The 18,887-nt window shown below is 38.1% G+C and overlaps 1 long non-coding RNA gene across 1 annotated transcript in view; it reads left to right on the top strand.

Moving 5' to 3' along the window:
• Positions 1-6,150: 6,150 nt before the first annotated feature.
• Positions 6,151-18,887, top strand: part of LOC139795742 (uncharacterized) — a 72,154-nt gene continuing 59,417 nt past the window's right edge. Inside the window, exon 1 of the long non-coding RNA XR_011725673.1 lies at positions 6,151-6,256. This is a non-coding gene — a long non-coding RNA (uncharacterized lncRNA). The remainder of the gene's footprint in view (positions 6,257-18,887) is intronic.

Here is an 18,887-nt window from a genome sequence, read left to right on the forward strand (position 1 = left end):
AATTCATAGTTGCAAATAATGCCAGCTAAATTTCCAATCGACTTTAACTACAGATAATTTGGGGGATGAAAATGAACCCTAATTATTTATGCCTTTTTTTCTGCAGGCATCAAAAGAATTAATATCTTAAACCAGACCAAAATAAAAGCATTAGAGTTTGGACATAGGGGTAGTGAGTGACACTGCCCTAAGCAGCAACTTTCAAACCTGACAGTGCACCTGTGCCCACAGAACCCAGAATTTGAGTATGGACCTGATATAACAGTTTGGAAGGAAAAATCAGTAATTGTACATAAAGGGTGAATTCCCACCGAGGATCCTCTGGGCTGACACTGGTGGATTTGTTAGACAAGGCTGTAATTGAACCTGGTGATAGCACTTCTCACTTGGAGGTGTAATCCACTGCTGTAAACTATAAACTACCTCCAGCCTCCAAGCTGTATTTAAGACATCCCTGTTAATGTGGTCACAGAAGAAAGTGCCAAGCAGAATCTGGCTCAGGCCAATATTCAAGCACTAAGACAGCAGAGCACATGTGCACTGCTATGTACCTGATAGGTCTGGCATGGACAACTGGGAATACTGGAGCTTGATCCAAACTGTGGCAGCTCCATTATGTTTATTTTCATATTATAATCTGGACTTTGGGTGATCTTTCAAACAGCAATTTCAGGCAAGAAATTTATGGGGAGTGAGAACACAGTTAATATTCAGATATTAACATGCATCTTAAACAAAAATTCTCTCTGAGGGTAAAAGAAAGCCATTTTGGTTCCAGAGTTAAATGCTTGAATGTTTTCTTTTTGTCCAGCATTATTTACCCTGGGAGGTGCTCTCACTCAAGGCACTGAATAAGGCAAGGAAAATTAATATTCTCATGTAACTGAACATCTTAGAGTAGTTTATATTTTTAGAAATGACTGGCAGTTTGAAACATGGAAGTTCTTTTGAATACTTGATTTTGCTTTCTAAGTAATTACTTTCTAACTTATTCAGCATTCACCACACTACAGTCAAAGAAAGGAAAAATAAATTCCTTTTGCTTTAGTAGACCTAAATATGAGTACAATTTGACAGAAGTTTCTGAGCCTACCTAATTTTATTGATACATTCATGCATCCAGTTACACTTAGATGAGTTGCTGTATTTAAAGATGACTGTGATCCTACCCTAAAAATGTCTTTTGTACATTTCTTCATTATGTGGCAAGACATAATGGCAATTGATACTGATTTACAGCTGCTTTATGTCTCTGCAAGAGATGCCTATCTTTGAAAGCAGCAAAATACAGTAAGATTTTTTGCTTTTTAAACAAACATCTGCAAAAAATTATTTTTTCTCTAGCACATAGAGTGCAAGCAATGGATCTGGTAAGTTGGAATAGCACCCATTATCTGCTCAATCATAGGATGAGCTAGACAGCTTTCTTTTACATAGTTTTGCTCGAAACACATGCAGCTCAAATTTCATCATGGAAGAATCTCTTACACCACACTAAGGAACCTTCAATATACAATGCCCACAAGGCTTATCCATATTTATGTAGTTTAGTCATGCTCATATAAAGAAATACACACTGCATCAATGTATGTGTTCCCCTTCTGGGAGTATTTATCGTCCTAGTGCATATGTACTTCCAAAATACTCCAATCTGTGTATCTACATATTTGTGCATAACACATGTGGGGTTTAGATGCAAATACAACATGCACTGCATGCTTCATGTTGTTAGATTTTTCTGTCAAGTGTTTAAATTCCTTGTTGAAGGGAATATTTGGCCTGTAAAAGTAAGTCACATTCTAGCATGAAGAAATGTAAGGGACACAATAGTAAATATATTCAAATCAGGACTGTCAAGTTACAGTTCATCAAGGCTGGCCCGTATTTTTTAAGCACTGGCAATAGATTTTATAGGGGATTCTTTTCTGTGCGTGTATGTGTGTGTGTCTATATCTGTATATACAAAGGTAAATATACAGAAGATTTAATTTAGGTTTTTATCCTCAAATGACTAACTCTCTCTGCAGTTTATGGAAGGAAATGGAGACTGTTTGCCAGGAAATCACATCCTGGAAAGATCACGTTCTTGTGACAATTTATTATGGAAAAAACCATGTCTTTCAATTGAGATGTAAAGGTGTGGTCTTGGAGTTTGTGGTCAATGAAGATGCTTCAGTATTTTTTGGTGTCTCTTGCAAGAAAAAGGTTATTAGCCCCTGAAGATTTGGTTGCATTCCAGTTTTAATAACTATATTTTGCCTTCATAATTCCCACTGTAGCTTCAGGTGGATTGTGGAATTTTCTTCACTTCCTGCCATAAAATATTCTGTGGTGTTGCTTGCACTGTGAAACAGCTGCTGTGCTCCTCTGCTACTGCTCACTGCTTCTTCCCAAACTTCTGACCCTCTTTATTTAATCTTACATCATCTTTTGTTGAGTTTGAAATTTTGTTGATATTCAAAAAAGCACATATTACAAACCATTACCAAATGGGAGTTAATAAGAAACTTAATGTACTATTTTCCAGATGCATCTTTTATATCTGCTTGACAATCTACACATGGCCTACCAAGGACTTCAAAAAATATCAGTAGCAAACATCACAGAATTTAGGGGGAGCCCATCTCCCCTGTCAGTCTCATTCCTTACTGAGAAATGGGGCTTAAACAGCAATTAAACACATTTCAGCCAGACTGAACCCACGGACTTTCATTACCACTCTTCTTGAGCATGGAGCCTGCAACTCTCTTGTGGAAGAAGCTGAAGCAGAAGGGCAAAATGAGGATGGGAGCTCATATGTTGTTTTTTTTTTTCCCTCGTGCTCACCAAAATAATAACTGGGGCATGGGATTTTGGTTGAAAGATATTTAGGATTTTTGCTCTTTTCTGTTCTAGTTTTGGCGATCTTGTCAAGAGAAAAGATACTTATTACTGATACCTTTTTATCCAGTGATTTATTAGTTCATTTACTTGTTTTTTTCCCTATCTCTTTTATTTGATATTTTTAGTTCATATATGTTCATTTTTTATTTAATAGCCAGACCAGTGTCTTTTTCTGTTTAGGACTGATTGAGAGTGGAATATTCTGGTTAAGAGCTACAGAGTCAAACCATTGACACTGTACAGACTATGTACATCCTGAAAGCTTGCCAACAGACCGTTCCCTGCAAAATATTATTAAATCTAACTATGAATTCTGGAATAACACTTTCTTGGCTATTTGTAGAGGCAATGTGGAGTATAGCTAGTAGGTTTACATTTCTTGCCAGAAAACCCTAATCTGATTGCTTGCATCAACAGATGAAAAACCTTTGCTGTGATTATTTGTCAACAGCTGTTGTACATGTAAGAAGTGTGGTGTGTATATGAGTGCACCTGTGTAAGAACAGTGATATCCATCAGCATACTCTGTGATTCTGCATCCTTTGGACCTCCTTGTTCCTCATTTGGTGAAATAGGGAGGTCTGGAAATCCCATCTCTTTCCAGCAATGCTTTCCTTACAGTGGCAGCACATGGAGCTGCTTTCTGTCCTCTCGTTCATCCTTCCCTCCTCTTGTTGATTCTGCAGGAGACAGGATTCCTGGGACCATCCTCTAACAGAATGGTTTTGTAGAGGGGTTTCTAGTGGGAGAACTGCTGTGGGGTAAGAGACTCAGTGAGTGCTCAGGCCAGGCCTTTGCCATGAGTCTGGAAGGACAGGAAGGCAGTGGCTGAGAGCCCTTTTCTTCCCTGGTAGCTCATTGATTGCAAGGCATTCCTGTTTGTTTGCAAGATCTTTTTACCTGAAGTTTGTTTAGTATGAATTTACTTAATCTTATTTTCAAGTGCTGAGGAGATGAAAAGCTCTGTAAACTTGTGTTTGTTCAACTTGTATTTGTAGTTGTTGCTCGACGTCACCAAAATCCTGCAAAACAGAATCACAGAATCATTCGGGTTGGAAAGGACCTTTGAGATCATCAAGTCCAATCCTTAATTCACTCCATCCTGTGGCTCCCATGGCTCAGCCCATGGCACTGAGTGCCACATCAGTCTCTTCTTAAAAACCTCCAGGGATGGAGAATCCACCCCCTCCCTGGGCAGCCCAGTGAACCGAGCTACACACAAAAAGTGAACAAACTTGAATTACATGTTAAGAGCTCTCATTTTTTTTATTATTATTATCCCTAAATAAATACTATTGGGAGTAGCTTTTAGCCATCATTTTGAAGGATTTACCACTGCTGCCGTTTGACACTTCAAATAAGTTGCAAGCAAGCAACTTGTAAAGGAAAAAAAAAATTGTTTTTTTGTAAAAAACCCAGGATAGCACAAGAGCAACACTGTGAAAAACTTATTCCTTCACCTCTTTGAACTCAGTTGTACAGCTACAGAGGTCAGAGGGAAAAAAAACCAACCCACTTCCCTGGCTGTAGGCTACTTTTAGATATTTATCCTCTTCTGAGATTGCAGACTTCACATTATTCCTGTTACTTTTGCTGCCCTGCTTTTCTTTCCAGTCTGAGTCTCATCACGTGTGGATTGATTTGATTTGGGTTTTTTTGTTTGTTTTTGGTTTGGTTTTCTGAGTGTACCCCCACGCGTCCCGGAGAACCTTGTCATGGCCCAAACCTCCCATCTGGGCCGAGTGTTCCGAAGCTTTTGCAGCTCCTTTCGGAAGTCGAAGCCGCCTCCTTCCCTCCGCGTTCGTCCGCGCATCCCTGTCCGCTCCTACCGCGCCGTTCCGCAAGCGGCTGCTGCCATCTAGTGACAGGGACAGCGCTGTGCCCCGGCCACCAAATCTCCGCCAAACCCTTGAAAGGACCGGGATTTTTGTATTTTTTTTGGGGGGGAACCTTCCTTGCGCTGCACGACCCAGGGCAGGCACACCCCGAGGCGGCTGCGCAGCTGCGGGCGTAAAGCGGGGGGTTCGGAGGCGTCATTGCCCCCCACGCGCGGTCCTGGTTGCCACCCGGGAGCTGACGGTCGCCCAGGTCCCTCCGTGGGCTGAGCCGCTTTCTCAGAGTGGGAAAAATCGGTGTCCCCGCAAAAGGCTACCGGGGGGCCGCGATGGCGAGGAGGAGTCCCTCGCCACGGGGCTTGCGGAGGGTATCTCACGGGGAAAGATTTGTCCTCTGAGCCCAGATCAACGCCTCGAGGTTCTGTTAATTGCCTTGTCTGTTAATTGCGGTTTCTGTTAACTGCGTTTTCTGTTGTGGTAGCGTGGTCTGGGTTTGATTGTGTGCTGGGGTTTCATGTGGTAGGGTGCATTGGGTTTGTAAAGGTTTTTTGTCGAGTAGTATCGGTCTTGACACTCAGGTGGCCACTGACAACACAGTTTGTAATTTCTTTTTTTATATATATATACGCTGGGAGTGTGGGATTTAGTTTTATTTTGGTTTATAAACTTTACTGCACTTTTCCCAAGCCAAATCCTGAACCAGGATGCTCCCAGCAATGACAACCATCACTTTCATGTAAACAAACCAAGAAGAGAAATGTTGTCCTCTTATTCAGAGTGAATGGGAATCATGAATGTAACTGTGAAAACTAAATAGCTTCAACATTAGTGGGGTTTCAGAACGTGATTCTTAACCCAAAAAATAAGTACATCATGCTCGTTTTTACACATATGTAATTAACAGATATTGTTTATTAATGGAGCTGCAAGTTTGCTTAACTTTGAAATGCTGCATCCTAATCTTTTGCTAAAACTTTTATCTGGCTAAAGGGCTTCTGATTGCCTCGAACAAGGTTAAGAAAAAAAAAAAAAAAAAGATATTCTCAGATCCATGCAACTGAAGTCTCCTCGAATATCCTACTTTCCTGGATCTCGTGACAACAAAGAGTTTTTCCCTTGATAATTAAAGCAAAATAAATAAATAAAAACAAAAAACCCAACACCATTATTTCCATCATAAAGATGAAAATACATTTTTCTCTCTATTATAAAGTCAGATTTCAAAGCTGGGAATTATGTGACACTTTGACTACTTCAGAGCATGGGGTTTTTTTTTTTGTTTGTTTGTTTTTTTGAGGGTTGAGAAGCCAATATCAAGAGGCTCTTTTTAAGTATTTCTCTTCAAGTCCAAAAATCTAGTGTGGGATGCTGTTGTAAAATTTCAGGCATGTTACTCTGATCTCATCCTGATCTCTCTCCTTTCCAACTCACATGCTGGGGTGGCAGATAGACAAGAAACCAATGGAAGGTCAAAGAGGAACATTTTGGAGAGAAGGAGACATCACTGGAACATTTTGGAGAGAAGAGACATCACTGGGGTAAGTGAGGGGCAGAGGTGGGGGAAGGATGGAGTGAGTCAGCATGACACAGATGTGTCCACTTGGAAACCACGGTCTTCCCGTTGCACTGTGTGAGCCTCTTAAAAGCAAAATCCAGACAGAGTCTGTCTCTCTATAAATCTTTCCCTGCTTTCCATTACTAGTTGGGTATTGTTGGCTCTAAGCCACCTGATTTTACTATGATTTATTAACTGCTATGCATTATATATGAGATTCAGGTTTACTGAAGAGTTACCCTTATGGTCAATGTTGCATACAAATCAGCTACTGTTAGAGAGGTTTATAGCATCTTTTTATGCAGCTAGGAGTTTTGTCAGATAGTGTTAGAATTTTTTGGTTTGTAAAACAATACCTAAAAAAAAAAAAAAAATTAAAATTAAAAATCCTCATCTGTATTTCACGTGATTACACAGAGTGCATCATATAGCCCTGTTCCAGTTGTGATAATTCCTAAAACCCTGATTCCAGGGAAGCAGGGGAGAGGGCAAACAATGGGACGAACTGATTTTTCACAAAGTTCCTAATTAACATATATAGAGTTAGGGAAATTGGTATTATGTACCAGGAGAGAAACATGTGAATCAATTAAACGGGGTAAAAATTCTTTTGTATGGATGTACAACTGTGATTTAAATGATAATCTGATACATTTGAGAGATGCTGCTGTCTGCAGAAGTTATGCTGTTGGGAATATTACTGTTCTTACATTATCTGGTGGAAGTGCTGCAGCAGAATTTGCCCTTTGGTCAGACCTTTTTCTATGATTCTGTGACTGCTCCAGTGATGATCAGAGTCTCAGCAATGACTATTGCTTTCTGGCATTTTTGCTTTTCATTTTCTCTGTGCTGTAAAGATATGTAAATAAATTGAGGTGGCTTATTAAGATTGTGACCATATTTCAGTAGTTTGGGAATTTTGGGGAATTTATGCCTTTTAAAATAAAATAATGCAGAGTCAGAAATGAACACAGGGATGTCAAAAGGACGTGGGGAGGATAAAAGGTGGAATACTTTTCACCATGTCTGAAATTTTTCTGCTATATTCAAACCACAAGCACTGCAATCTGGTTTCAGACTGATAAGTGTTATGAAGTGCTTGTGAAGAAAGGAGTTATTGTTAGGGGAAAGCATTATGTACTAAAATAGGTTTAAGCAAATCTTTCTGATTTAATCTCCTTGCGAAAGGTACATCCAATAAGCTACAGAAATGTTTTTCTTGCATCTTTCCATTATCTTTATTTACTAGTGGAAAAAAATGGAAAGAACTAACGTTTTATCAAATTATATTCCAAATTTAGCTACTGTTTGTAGAAAGCCATGAGACTACAAAAGATAGAAAAAATGATTCTTCCTTTTCAGGATATAAATTTAGTATTATTTCATGTGTTCCAGGTAGGGACAGCCTGAGAGCTTCAGGCAACACAGAACTGACTATCACTGTTTACTCAGTTACTCTGTTTCATTTTGTTTGGTTCTTGTTTCACAAAAAAATGGAGCAATCTGTTGGAAGAGAATTCTTTCTAGAGGTTCTATGGTGTTGTCCCATTTATGATATTTAACCAGACAGAGATCACCCAGAAAATACTTCAGATTACCTTTTAGGACTTGTTTTGAGTTTTATTTAGGATATTTTTTAAATAATAAAAGCTTTCACATTTGCAGTACGTTTGAACACATTTAGTCAGCACTGTGTTCAGAAGCTTGGCTTGTTTTATATGCATATTAAATGGAAGATATTTTAAAATAGATATTATTTGAGTTTGTCTTCATGCAGAGCTAAGGTTGAAACAGATTTTCTTTCTCTCTCACTTGGAACTGGCCCAAGGTCCTTTCTCCTTGGCAAAGCAGACACACTTGCACAGACAAAAATCTAATTAAAATGAGTGCTACCTGCAGCAAGTACAGTTAGAAATTCACAGAGTTCAAGAGACAAAAACAAAGCACTGGCTTTCAGTTTTCAGATCTGTTCTTGATAACACGCTGCACAGTTTTGTGGGGGTTTTTTCTTGGGGATTTTTGGTGGTTTGGTTTGGGTTTTTTTTGACAACTGTGGCCTTATAAGAAGCCAAAAATGAGGTAATATTTAATGGCAGCAAATATCCCCATTTTGTGTCACTGTTTCTGTTTGTTTTCCATGTGTTCTATAAATTATCCCACTCTCATAAGGGAAAATTGGTGAAAAGAAATCAGATAAAAATGAAACAGCAGATGACTGGAATGACATTATTAGCCACTGGAATGGCACAGCTTGAAATCACAGCAGTGAGGCAATGTTTTGACTGTGTTTTTCACTTTCCTCTGTGAGTGACACAGCAAAAATTTCATGGCTTCTCACACTGATATTTCAAACACACCAAAGTCAGGGAAAACAGCATTTTCTTGTGCCCTTTCCACTTGAGTATAGAAGGCAAAGTAACTCACCAGTTCATCTCCAGACTACTTGAGATCCTCATGAACTCATTTGTGCATTTTTTTACTTTATCAGTTTCAAAAAATAGAAAAAGATCTGCACTTAAATATACTAGAAAGAACATTTCATGGACAGCTCTAATGTTAGAAGAAACCTGTTAGGTGTGCTGGGAGGATTTAAATACCTGTATTTCTTGATTGCAGTGTACAGTTACCAGAGTGTTATTGACTGAGCAGGACAAAAAAGGAATATGTGGGTAAAGACTGTGATATTGATATGTATCTAATTGTTTTTATATTGAATATTCAGTTTTCAACTCAGGACATAATTGTGAAGTGTTCCAAGATAATCTGAAGATTTGGTGCTTTTTTTAAGGTGAAAATACTGGCACCAGATATGGTGATCTTGTGCCATGTTGTCATGAGAAAGGTTACTATGTAGCAGCAGTTCAATATCATCCTTTGGACTTTTCTGATGGACCACTTAACTATCTCAGCTTTTCCAGTGATCATCTCATTTATCTAGGATTATTGCAGTGAATTTACTGTTTGGTTTTCTTCCAGAACTGAAATGTCAAGTCCGGTGTCATGTATGCAGTAGCTTTGTGCTGTGAGAGCTCAACAGATCCACCAAAAGCTGCTAGTAGTTGATCTTTGGATAGAGCTAGAAATAAATAAATCCTCTTTAGCAGATCAATATTCATCCCATTTAATGCTTGATGTGAAACTTGTGGATTTGAAGTAGTAATGCTGATGTACAGCTAATCGTTGAAATGGGTATTAGGGCTTTTATAGCATGGCAACATATTGTCAGACAGGAAGGAGGGAAGTGTTGAATGCATCCTAAGGGGGGGAGAAACCTGTGTAACAATATGTAATTTAATGCACATTTGTAATCCACAAGGTGCCCTACATTGCAGTGATTTGCTAGGTTACAGACTAATACTGTACATCCCATGTTTATTCCAGGGGTTTACTCAGTAAAACAGATGATTCTTCCTTCAGTAGGTCTTTCAGAGTCTAAAAATAATCACCCAGTCAGATTTCAAGACATAATATTCCTCTCTCTTTAGTATTCTCCTCTCAGCTAATCACTTATCTGTCCAACTCAATGAAGTACAAGAATTGTGCACTTCCCATCGTACATAATAGACATGGATAGGTCTCTGGTATTGAACATTTATATGCACTTATCTAACCACGAATTCCTGGTTATTAATTTTTGTCTAGAATTTGTATTGTGTGCATTTCAGAGAAACAGAAGGAGAATTTCCAGAGAAATAGAAAAATATCTGTAAAATGTTCTGGGACAGTTTAATATCACATTTGAAAAAACTTTGTGGGTTGCTCTTTGTTGGTTTTTTTTTTAACATGTGCCTTAAGGATTATTTTTTTCTTTTTAGCCAATTACAGCCATTATCTTCTTTCTTAAAATGAATAAATAAAAGTCTTGTTAAGTGAATAATCATACCAGAGCGGATAAAGATAATATTGGCAAGCTCGAAGGAAATAGGGTTTAATTTTCTTATGCACCAAAATTTGCACCAAATCTTTATTGTCTTAGTGTCACTGTAAATGTCTTTGTAATATTTTGGCACAGTATGGCCTAACTTTTAAGTTCAGCTGCAGTTTCCAGATGCTGTGCTGCCCAGCATGTAAAGCTGCTTTAAACAGTAATGGTGGATTGGTACTGTGAGATGCTGCAAGCAAAATGAGATTCTCTGACAGACCTCAGCCCTTTGGTAATTGCAGGAAATATCCCTTTTCTTTTTCATCAGACAGAAAGACTTCCACAAAGTTCAGAAGTCTCTATCTTTAAAGGTGAAGCAAAAAAAATATGGTCGTTTCGTATTCCCCTTGTAGAAGAGATAATGGTAAAAAACACAGATTTATGAATACTGTGAAACATGACAGAATATATTAGTATCACACTCTGGCTATTCCCATTAGCTGATTTGCTGAGGAGTAATTTAATCTTAAAACTACAAGAAGTAGTAGCACAGGGTAATAGCTGCTGAATCCATGTCCTGTGAACTTCTAACCCTCTGCAGACAAGGCAAGGGGCAGTAGAGTTGTTTCCTTCCTTTCTAATAAAAAAATCTATATTCCTTTTAGTAAGTCTAATCAGACTGGTTTGTAGTGGTACTAGATTATTACAAAAAAAGGTGTGGGAGACAGTGGAGAGGATTAAATTCATCTACAAACCAGTACATCACTGGAAAGGAAACAACTCCGTTGTATTTCATGCCATAGAAGGGAGGTAGTTTGGAAGGCACAGGTAGTCAGAACTTTGTGGGTCTCTCTGCCCTCTTAGCACTGCTCTTCTAATCCTGCTTCAGTGCCCGTGAAAAGTGGGACTGGCAATAGATGTTTCTGCTGGTGTAAGGGCAGAATTCTGATCAGATTTTCTGATATCCAGGAGCCTGTTTTTTCTGATACCACTTTGGATTACCTGCAGTGATGTTACATGTTCCCTTTTCTTAAGCCATTCTGTTTCTAAACACTTCTGCAAGCTTAAAAAACTTCAGTACATAACAAGGATAACTGTTTTGCTAACTATAATGAAAAAAAAGCTATGTTTGCTTTTTCCAAAGAATAATAAAGGTAACAGTCTATACCTCTATATAGGTAACAGTCTGCTGAGCACTTGGAATAGTTTGCATTTGTCAATTATCCCCTATTTTAACGTCACTATCTTCTAAGATGGAGGTGTAGCCTCACACATCCTTCCTTACACTGCTGCCCATGTGTACAGATGATGAGTCCTCTGAATCAATTGAAATTTGCAAAAATTAAGTTCTCCCTCGTGCCTCAGAGAAGGTTTGTCTGGTCCTAAACATTTTAATTTCTTCTTAGTTTTGTTCATGCTCAGATCTGTTAGTCACTACTTATGTATTTAAGTAAATACTGTGAAGAATCCTAATTTTTAAATAATTTGCAGATGGTTTTAACCGAGAATAAAATTATTTTTGGTTTATTTGGTGGATTTCTAAATCAGTTCGTGCTCATAAGGAAAAATAATCAAACCTGTAGACTTTTGTCTTGTTTCAGTAAACTTGCTTTAGCTCTGATGATAGAAAACCTTCAGTTTCTTCCCAGTGCTGCAGAGCTTGGGGTTTCCCTCTCTTAAGGGCTTAAACCTGATCCTAGAAAGGGCCTTTACACTCTATGATGAAGCCAAGGTATAACGAGGCTTCTGCACTGATTATATATATATATATGTATATAATTTTATTTTTATTTTTTTACTGATTCTTTGAAGTTCATCCTGCATGGCAGATGTTTTGGTATTTTTTTTAATCGCTCTTTGCTGAATATTTGGGGTTTTTTTGTTCCTGTTTTGGAGCACATGGGCGGGTTCAGACAGGAAGTGCAGCCTGAAAGGTTGGGCCAAATCCGGAGGGATTAGCTGCAGCAAAAGGCTCCTCTGTGATCCTCGGCTACTTTCTTAGTAGGATGGCAGAAAAAGAAAACACACACATTCTTGTATGTGTCCTGCTCTTTATGCAAAGTAAATCCAGCAGACAGATGGAAAATTAAATCTCTGTGATATGGCATTTAGGAGCATTCTTGTCAATATAAATTCTGATGGTGTTAGCCTTTTGAGTTTTAAAAAGCAGGTGATTTTGATGAAACAAAGTCAAAGTTTCTGTAAACCGGAGTCTGGTTTTGGAAGAGCTTTATGCTTAAAGGGGAAAATAATATTTTTGGATGAAGGTAGAAATAAATGGGTAAATTTTCACTTTCTTGAAGGTGTGTTGAAAATGCATTGTATTTCTCCTTTTTCTTTCTCAATTGCTTATTTTTGCCTAGAGCCAATGATAGAAATTTGTTGAAACTACAGCAAACTTAAATATTTTTATCCAGCTAATTAAGTGAAAAAAAGAAGTCCCGATTCTCTCTATATGTTAACACTGTTTTTAACAATGTTGAGAAGTCTTTGCCATTAACTTTAGAAAATTCCATATATGGACTAAATATTCAAAAATATTCTAGACTGCTGTTTCTGTATGCAAATGTTTCCCACCCAACCGAGCTGAAACTTTGAGAATAAAAATAGCAAAAGACAAAATTCTTCAAAAGCTGCTTTAGATTGTTGCCTAAACAAGTTAAACAGAAATTAGGAGCAAACTTTGGTTATTTTGGGGGCTGGGAAATGCTACTGCTCGTCTCTTGTTGTTTTTCACATTGCTAAGCAATAGAGAAGAGTTTTTGTTATCTTCTAAGATGTGGCTTTTTTTTTTTACTGTGCAAGGTGTGCTGGTGTGAGAACCTAGAGACATTTTACAATTGGAGCTGACTGTAAAGACTTTCTTTTTAGAATTTTCTGCATCTGACCTCCCAGGTGTCATTCTTAGTAAAACCTAAAAGAATAAGACATAGTTTGAAATCACCAAGTCATGTAGGTATCAGCTAGCTGTCATTTTTGCTGAAGATCTCCCTTTAAGCACTTTTAGTATAGCCACATTATTTTATATTTTTAATATTATTTTATATTTTTTTATATTATTTTATATTTTTATATTATTTTATATTTTCAGAGCAATCTAAATATTCTCTACAGAAGGGGACTACAGGAAAACTGGGAAGGGACTTGTTACAAGGGCACATAGGAACAGGACAAGAGGTAGTGGTTTTGAACTTGGAGAGGGGAAATTTAGATTAGACATTGGAATGAAATTCTTCACTGGGAGTGAGGATGCTGAGACACTGGCACAGGCTGCCCAGGGAAGCTGTGGCTGTCCCCTCCCTCCAAGTGTGGAAGGCCAGGTTGGATGGGGCTTGGAGCACCCTGGTCTGGCGGAAGGTGGGACTAGGTGATATTTATTTAAGGTCCCTTCCAACCCCGACCATTCTGTGGTTAGGTGATCTCATATTCAGAGATTTAATGTTGAGGCAAACAGAGCTGGCCCAGGAATGAGAATTTTTAATACATTTGCAGCCTGCCAAAAGCTTCTCTGCCTGCATCCTCAGTAGGTAAATGACAACGGAGTGGTTTGGGTTTGTTTTGGGTTTTTCTTCTTCTCCCTTTTTTAGTTCTGAAAATAGAAAGAACAGCAGAGGGAGCCCCTGCCTGGGCTAACTCGTTGGGTTCCGAGCAAAGAGAGGCAGTGCCTGCAGAGGGTGACAAACCTTTGCCTCCTTCTTAGCTGCGCCGAGCATCAGGGCTGGAGGGGAGGTGCCCGAGGGGGCTGCCGGCCCCAAAACCACCCCCCCGGTACAGGTGGGGGTCTTGGGACACCCAACAGGATGGGCTCGATGTTACCGGGAAAATGCTCTTGTGCATCACTAGGTGATTTGTTTAATGAGTTGTCTAATTAGGTTAGAACGTGGGGTATACTAAGCATTTATCACACACACACAAGTACTATATATATACAATGTGATAAGAAAATATTTGCCAGTATAAATATATATACTGCATTAAAGTATATAAGTGTATATCTACATAGAATCCCATCTTTTAGGTGTCTGCCTTATGTCAGTGTCATTTGCAGAGTCCCTGAATGTTTCCCACCTGTGTTGTTTGGCACTGTGTTCTCAGAAGCAGTTTAAACCCTTATTTAAATCCTTATTGCTGATAATCAGAGTGAAAAATATGGGGGTCTCAAAAGCCATGAAAGTTAGGATCAGAATAAGATGTGATTCCTACACGTGTACCCACATTTAGTACCTGTTTGGACAGCAAGTAGGGAGAATATTTTGTGTGTACAGGTGAGTTTTTCTTTATGCAAAGGACTCTGTCTGTACAGATCAGCCTCCAGGCAGGTGCATTCCTCCACTGAGCCCCACAAGCACTGCTGCATCTCTCCATTTAACAATTTTCACTGCTGTGTGAGCAGTGAATTTGCCTGGAATTTGCCAGGATTCGAGGTGCCTACCACACTGCCTTTCCTACTGTTTCACTGTGGCTGCTCTGAGTGAGCCAGCCTTGAAATCTGTCTTTTATTTCTTTTTTATGTTATTGTTGGTGGGAGATTTATTTCTATCCTGATCCTGCTGTCGTAGCTTTCTATAGGCTGTTGTTACTCTTGTGTGGTTTTCATTTCCAGCCTCAGGTTAATTTAAGGCTTGTGGCTCCAAATGCTCTTTATTTGAAATGTGGGAGTGTTCACCTCTCTGACTGTCCTGAAACTGTAATTACAAGAGACAAACTGTGAAACCAGCACTGGTTGGAGATCTGCTCATGGTCCATACTTTTCTTGCAACATTACTGGCTTGATTGGGTGTTCTTAGAATCACTTCTAACTTTTTTCCTCTGGATTTAGTTGTAGAAAATCTAAAATTCTCAGCTTTTCACTTTTCATCAGACATTTGTCTGGTTTTCCTACTAAACTTGCTTATCTGTTGATTAGTGCAAGGCATCTCACTATATTAATCTTTGTGTATCATCTTTATGTCCAATCTTTCTATCTCAGAAATTGTACTTTTTATTGAATAATACAAATAATCTAAAGGATGCTATAAATTGTTGCTCTAATGATGTATTTAGAGCGGGTTCCCAAACTGAAGCTTCTGGGCCATTTCGGAGTCATATTTAATGCCAGGACCTGTGCCTGCTGCAGATTTTGGAATAATCTGAATTTTTTTGCTGTGCTGTAGAGGCACCCAACAGGTCAGAGTAATTCAGTAATTCTCAACTCTACCATGGAATGAAACTGTCAGTCTGTACATATCCCTACACCCCACAGTGACATGGCCTGTGAAAATCTAGATAAATTTCTGTACTCTGTACAATAGTAAGTTATCTGATTCTAGTTCAGATCTCAGATGTGTTACAATTTGTGCATGTGCTCAGCTTTTGGGATATGAGGGGTCCCACTGAAGCCAGTGGAACTGTTCATGTGTTTAACTTTAAACACATTTGAAAGATCAGATCCCCGGTGGCCAGTTCTGTCCTGATGAACAAGCAGAAATAAAACCCAGCTTTCACAGCAGAGCTGCAGGACTAGTTAGAAGAAAAAGAAATAATTGTATATTTTTTCACTGAAGTAAGTAAGCTTTTTATACTTAGAATGAGTTGGAAAAAAGCACCTTTGGTGCAGACCATATCTATGAATAGGATTAAATATTTAGTTAATTTAAACAGCAGTTGCAGACTTATTAGTAGAAATATTAAATAGTTACAGGTCCTGAAAGAAATTTCTCAGCCATCTGGTGTAATTTCTGCAGCTTTGTCAATGAACTCCTTTCTTCAGAAGAACTGAGGAGACCAATAGAAAAAAAAATCCAAGGAGTTCATCTAATACAAAAAAGAATTAAAACAAGTTTGTTTATAGAAACATGTTTCCTTACAATTAATTCCTTTCTGTTCTGTAATTTTCAGATGCTTCAGATGCACTTTGTGGCCCTGAATGCCATTTACTTCCTGGTGCCATTTGTTTGTGATATGTAATTCAATTTCTGTGTGAGTGTGGCACCCTGCAGTAATTCATTCATTCTATGAACTTACTTATAAAAATGCTTCTGTGCATGTTTATATCAAAATTTCCTGCAACAATCTGCTTCAAAGGATACTTTACAAAACTTGTGTATTTTGGCAGCAGTAGCATAGCTTTTCATAAGGCACATTCAGATCAATTATTCAGGTTTGCAAGAAAAGCATATGAACCTAATATGCAATCACCTCAATAAGTAAAATTTTTCCTTTTCAGAATTCCTAAGATTGCTAATATTTTTTTAATGTTATAAAATAAAGTGGAGTGCAAGATTTAAATAGTATTGGACAGGTTACACTAACCCTCAATTGAAAAAATACTGCTTTGTAATCCTCTTTAAAATATGAGAAACTGCTATTTTGGTGTTTTGGTGCTAACATATCTTTGCTACTTGATGACAGAATAGTGCAATGCAATGCACAGTGTACCATAAAACATCTCCAGCCTTAAAATTAACATTTTCCTAATTCCTGCCATATAGAGAATATCTTGATGACGGATCAATAAATAAACTCATGATACTCTGTGACCTTCATTTCCTTAACTGGAAACTTTGCAGTTTGTACATCTGTCTCATCTGACCTTAAGGAATAAGTGTACAAAATGCCAATAACCTAGCTCAACGGTAACATGGAAATGAATTGTTCAGCTGCTGACCTTGTAGAGTGTATCATTCCATGTCCTTTCTTCCTATTTTTGTATTAAGATGTTTATAAATTATACAAGATGTATAATATATATGAATTTACAGCCATCCCTTAAGGATAACAAAACAATTACTTGCATTAATATATCTGACATATATACACTGGGAATATGGAAAGAACTTTTCTTCCCTTCTACATGCTGCAAGGTTTTCCAAATGCTTGTAGTCAGGTAAAATGTGACTTCCCTTAGTGTGTTTTCCTCTATGAAGAATGAATATGTGGAGTTCCATGTTTCTTCCAGTATTTTCCACACTCAAAATACCAAGTTCATAAGGAAACCTTTTTTTTTTTTTTCTTTCCCTCCTAATTTCTAGTCCTAAGGGTTCAGCAGTATGGCACCCAGCCTGCTTTTCTGTCCTGTAATATCACTTTTGTCTTCGTTTAAATCCATACAACCTTTTGCATTAATATTTTCTGAACTTATCAGGGTCCATTTCTCTGCTACATTGAATGTCAGAAGAAATATAAAATACCAGTAAAATTTTTAAAAGGTAATTTTTTGCCTAGCAGATCATGTAAAAATATTTTGGTTCTTCCAAATAAAACCGTCAAGGGTATTCGTAGTCTAGCTTTTCTATGGAAAAATTCAAATTAATGAAAATACTGATTAGAATTTATTAAGGTGACTGAGATTACCTTTGTCAAGCCAAACTACTCCTAAAAAAATAATTAAAATAGTACTTACTTAATAACTTAAGCTAAAACTTTTGCAACACTAGACTTGTGACTGAAAGTCCAATGCGGTGTGTGGAGTGAAATTTTTTATTTCCATGTCTTATCTGCTGCATCACAGAATAAAATAGTGTGAATCCTAGGTGTGAAAAGATGAAGCTTTAAAAAAAAAGAAAAACACCAGAAGAGATAGAGGTTTGTTTGTTCATTTTGCTTTATATCAATTTCTTTTTCTTTATATCTATTTCTATCCATTGGGTTACATCCCTTTCATTGGAATGACTTAGGTGGATTTAGCAATGTGGGGTTTACAGCTGGAAGGTCTTTTCCAACTAAAATTATTCTATTATTAGATCTGCAGAGCATCACAATCACTGTAGAATAATTTCCGAGGATGAGTTAAGTCAAAACAGCTGAAATTATCTTTGGTTTTCCTTGGCATGGATTGTTGAGCCAGACCATAATTCACACTCCAAAATCTGGTTCACTCAAGTGTTGTCTTTTTTGAAGTGCTGGCTGCTGGGGTAGTCCCTGCCACCAGCCCACTCTCCCTGCCAGCTCCTGATGGCCAGAATGAACATTTGCTTTGCCTTATTCCAGAGATGTGCCAGCAATGAAATACCCCTCTCTGAGGTGAGCTCATTCTCTTTTAAGAACATACTACTCCTTTTAGGGTAGGTTTTTTCCTGTTAAAGTTTGATTAGGGCCCTAATCCCTCACTGTCAGATGACTTGCTCTGACACAAATCCTTTAATGTTTTAAGGTTTCCAAACTACATCTGAAGACTTGCAGTTGTCCTGTTTTACAAAACCAAAAATAGTTGCTTAGGGACAAGGAAAGTGTCTTTTCTCTTTTCTTTTCTCTTTTCTCTTTTCTCTTTTCTCTTTTCTCTTTTCTCTTTTCTCTTTTCTCTCTTCTCCTCTTCCTCTTCCTCTTCCTCTTCCTCTTCCTCTTCCTCTTCCTCTTCCTCTTCCTCTTCCTCTTCCTCTTCCTCTTCCTCTTCCTCTTCCTCTTCCTCTTCCTCTTCCTCTTCCTCTTCCTCTTCCTCTTCCTCTTCCTCTTCCTCTTCCTCTTCTTTCTTTTCCTTTTTCTTGCATTTATATTTTTTTCCTCTCTAAGACATGATTAAAACATACAGAACAGTAAGGGAACTTCATCCTTTTAGAGTGGCAAAGCAGCTGCCCAGGTCTTGCTTAGGGCGTCACACCAGGACTGCTAATGACAGCAGACTCATCTTCCCAAGCATGCACACTTGGAAAAATGGAGTGTATCTCATTTAGATGCAATGCATTGGAGAAGTCATTATGACAAAACAATTTCTCTCCAGAAGATCAGTAGACAAAACAGGCCTGTGGTTGAGGTTTTTTTCTTCTTTAATGATTTT

This window comes from Heliangelus exortis, chromosome 4, assembly GCF_036169615.1.
Source record: "Heliangelus exortis chromosome 4, bHelExo1.hap1, whole genome shotgun sequence".
Classification (NCBI taxonomy): Eukaryota; Metazoa; Chordata; class Aves; order Apodiformes; family Trochilidae; genus Heliangelus; species Heliangelus exortis.